The sequence below is a fragment of the Trichosurus vulpecula genome, chromosome 7 (genome assembly GCF_011100635.1).
Source record: "Trichosurus vulpecula isolate mTriVul1 chromosome 7, mTriVul1.pri, whole genome shotgun sequence".
Classification (NCBI taxonomy): domain Eukaryota; kingdom Metazoa; phylum Chordata; class Mammalia; order Diprotodontia; family Phalangeridae; genus Trichosurus; species Trichosurus vulpecula.
The window spans coordinates 67,929,936-67,934,355 of NC_050579.1; the positions used below are offsets into that span (position 1 = coordinate 67,929,936).

Sequence of the window (4,420 nt, forward strand, 5' to 3'; positions counted from 1 at the left end):
CTTCTCATCACAAAGATCTCAAGAACGCATGTGGGGGACAAACACTGTTCAATTACATGGCAGGATCTAAGGCTATTTTAAACAGGGACATGAATCCTTAGCATAGACCAAGGGTGGGGAACCTGTATCCTCGAGGCCACATGTGGCTTTCTAGGTCTTTGGGTGCGGCTTTTTGACTAAGTCCAAGTTTTACAGAATAAATCCTTTTATTAAGGGGATTTGTTCTGTGAAGTTTGGATTCAGTCGAAGGGCTGCACTTGAGGACCTAGAGGGCCACATGTGGCCTCAAGGCTACAGGTTCTCCACCCCTGGCATAGACCTTGTCGAGAGAATTAGGAAACTAAGGCAAAAGTCTGCTCCTTGCTATTTATAAAGGGCCATTGTTTCTCCCTACTGTCCGTGACTCCCTAGAAAATAAACTGTGTCTCAATTATTGCTTATTTAATATTATATTTTTACAGTACCTGACACAGAAAAACAATCCCAAGTAATTCATTTCTGAGAATCATTTAACATGAAATTATGCAAATAAAATTTGTATAAACACAAATCCACATTTGTCATAACACAGATGGCAAAGGACAAAGTAAAAGCAACAAAAAAGCTAAATCAGCTGTTACATATAATTAGACACAATTGTGTCATGTACATTAAAAGTCTTTTACAAAATAGTTATTTCAGATCAGTAGAAGACCACTCTCCATTCATCCTGCAATATATGTTGTTGTAGCATCTACCCCTGTTTTCTCCATGTCCTCCTTTAATGTGATTGGTAATTGTTTTGGTGATTACCAACCCCTCCAGATGACTTGCTATATGTGCTTTGTTGACCACTGTATCCTGCCTATCCCTGTCCATATCCATATCTCCCATAGTTATACCCAGTATAACCCTATCCACCATAGCCACTATAGTTTTGATCACCACCATAGGCATTATCATAATTTCCCTACCCTTGATCATAACAGATATTAAGTCCTCGGTTCAATTTTGGCTTTGATCTCAGGCATAACCCCTACTTCCATTAACCCTCCAGTTGAAGTGACCCGTCCTCCTTTCTATTGTTGCTGTCGTTGCCTGTATACCTCCTTTAGGCTGGGCAACTTTCATTTCACACTTTTTAGAACCAATCTGATGATTCGTACTAATTTCTTTACTGGCTCTCTATCTATAAATGTGATAAAACAGAATCATCTTCTTTCATGTGTTTTTGTGTCCATAGTAAGTTAAATATTTTCAGTCACTCCAAATGCTCCAAAAAATTCTTTGATTTCCTCTTCAATTGTACCTGGGCTCAGTCCACTGACAAACATTTTTGGGGGGGGAGGGCTCCTTTCCCTTTAAAGCTTTGGACCTTTTGGGATTTATCAACTGGCCATCCAGCTTGTGTTCTTTAAGTTCCAAGACCTTATCAACACCGGCAGCATCTCTGAAAAGCACAAATCTGAATCTGCTCAATCTTAGTGTGACAGGGTCTTCTTGTGATTCGAGGAACACAACACTCCATCTCCAATCTTCTTGTCTTAGCATTGGCTCACCTTCACTCATGGAATGCTCTACTTCTTTACCTTTGCCTTTTAGCTTCCCTGATTTCCATCAAGACTTTGCACCTTTTATCTACTCCAGGAAGCCTGTCCCAATCCTGCCAAGTCATTCTGCCTTCCTCTTCTTCTGTCTACTCTGAATCTATCCTGCATGTTCTCATTTACTTACATAGCATCTTTTGCCTCTACTCATTCCACATCCCACCATTAGAATGTAAGCTCCTTGAGGACAAGGACTGCTTTCTTCTTCTTTCTATCCCTGGTCCTTAGCAGAATTCTTCGCATTTAATAAGTGTTTCTTGGCTGCCTAGCTGTCTGACTAAGTATGTAGAAAAACAACATGCCAAACTTTGTTGATTAATGCTTTCATTAAGAAGAGAGGAGATGCCAGACACAGCATGAATCAAATAGCACCCCCCAAAATAAAATTTATTATATTCTAACAGATAACTATGGTTATAACAGTTACTAATGGAGAAGTCCTGCTATATAAGTGACCTGTGTGTGATCAGATCATTTGCTTGTTATAGCATAGATTAAAATCAATGCCAAATAAAAAGAAAGAATAAAAATGAAAAGACAAATCATGCAATTGAAGTAACACCAATTTGACCTGTTCAAAAAATGAGTCCTCTCAACCCCCAACACTTCAAAATAGGAAAAGGGTAAAAGAGTAGATATGGACAGGATTTCTAAGTTAGTTTAGTTTATCTAAAACAATAGCCACAACAAGGAAGCCAAATGAGCATTGAAAGCACCTCATCCAGTGAGTTAATTTGTAATTATGGAATTTGGTGAATTAAGGAATATGGAGCAAGAGTATGATAACTATTGTCTTATAAAATGGGGGGGGGGGGAGGTGGCAGAAAGTGGAGAGAAAAAGCAAGCTTAGGGAAAGCTTGGGAAGAAGCCAAATAAATGAGAACACCATAAGCTCATTTAAGAATGGAACTCAAGGGGGCAGAGCCAAGATGGGGGCTGAAAAGCAGGGACTTGCATGAGCTCCCCCCCAGGTCCCTCCAAACACCTATAAAAATGGCTCTGAAAAAATTCTAGAACTGCAGAACCCACAAAATAGCAGAGGGAAGCAGGGCTCCAGCCCAGTACAGCCTGGATGGTCCCTGGGTAAGGTCTATCGCATATGGAGCTGGGAGCAGAGTGGAGCAGAGCCCAGCAAGGGCTGCGCCGCACCAACCAGACCTGGAGCCAGGTGGAACAGGTCCCAGCACCCTGAATCAGTGACCTGTGGCAGTTACCAGACTTCTCAACCCACAAACACCAAAGACAACAGAGAAGGTTAGTGGGAAAAGCTGCAGGGGACAGAGTGAAAGGAGTTCGTGGTTGGGCCACTGCCCGGGGGGCAGCAGAGGAGGTGCAGCTACAGAACTACAGCTTCAGTTGCTTCCTGCCCTAGGCCCACCTGGTGGGAGGAATCAAGTGGCTGATCAGACAGGTAGTCCAGAGCCTGCTTAAGATCTGAGTCAGGTCTGGGTTGGTGGTTCTTGGGGGAGGAGAAGTACTGGTGTGGCAGAGCTTGCTGTGAGAAAAAGCTCTGAAAAAAACAGTGCAGCCACTCAAGCTTGGAACAAAGTACTCTCTACTCTATAAGCAGTCATACCTCGACGAAAAACTCAAGGGTCAAGGACTTGGCTGGGAACGTGAAACGGCAGAGAAAACACTCTCAGATTCAGACTCAGACTTTGGAATCTTTCTTTGGTGACAAAGAAGACCAAAACATACACCCTGAAGAAGTCAACAAAGTCAAAGAGCCTATATCAAAAGCCTCCAAAAAAACATGAACTGGTCTCAGGCCAGGGAAGAGCTCAAAAAGGAGTTGGAAAAGCAAGTTAGAGAAGTAGAGGAAAAATTGGAAAGAGAAATAAGAACTATGCAAGAAAACCATGAAAAACAAGTCAATGAATTGCTAAAGGAGACCCCCAAAAATACTGAAGAAAACAACACCTTAAAAAATAGACTAATTCAAATGGCAAAAGGATAAAGAGGTCCAAAAGACCACTGATAAAATGCTACCTTAAAAATTAGATTGGAGCAAGTGGAAGCTAGTGACTTGATTAGAAAACAGGATATTATAAAACAGAACCAAAGGAATGAAAAAAAAAATCTCATTGGAAAAAACAAATGACCTGGAAAATAGATCCAGGAGAGATAATTTAAAAATTATTGGACTACCTGAAAGCAATGATCAAAAAAAGAACCTAGATAGCATCTTTCAAGAAATTATCAAGGAGAACTGCCCTGATATTCTAGAGCCACAGGGCAAAATAGAAATTGAAAGAATCCACAGATCGCCTCCTGAAAAAGATCCCAAAAAGAAAACTCCTAGGAATATTGTCGCCAAATTCCAGAGCTCCCAGATCAAGGAGAAAATACCATAAGCAGACAGAAAGAAACAATTTGAGTATTGTGAAAACACAATCAGAATAATCCAAGATCTAGCAGCTTCTACATTAAGGGATCAAAGGGCTTGGAATACGATATTCCAGAGGTCAATGGAGCTAGGATTAAAACCAAGAATCCCAAGAAACCCAGCAAACCTGAGTATCATGCTCCAAGGCAAAATATAATATAAAATAAAATAGAGGACTTTCAAGCTTTCTCAGTGAAAAGACCAGAGCTGAATAGAAAATTTGACTTTCAAACACAAGAATCAAGAGAAACATGAAAAGGTAAACAAGAAAGAAATCACAAGGGACTTACTAAAGTGGAACTATTTTGTTTATATTCCTACATGGAAAGATGATGTTTATAATTCATGAGACCTCAGTATTAGGGTAGCTGAAGGGAATATACATATAGAGAGAGTCAGAGGGTACAGGGTGAGTTGAATATGAAGGGATGATATTTTTAAAAAATCA

At 40.4% G+C, this 4,420-nt stretch overlaps 1 pseudogene; it reads right to left on the reverse strand.

Annotated features, from left to right (window-relative positions):
• Positions 1-760: 760 nt before the first annotated feature.
• On the reverse strand, positions 761-1,548 carry LOC118857547 (annotated as a pseudogene).
• Between the last annotated feature and the right edge of the window lie 2,872 nt (positions 1,549-4,420).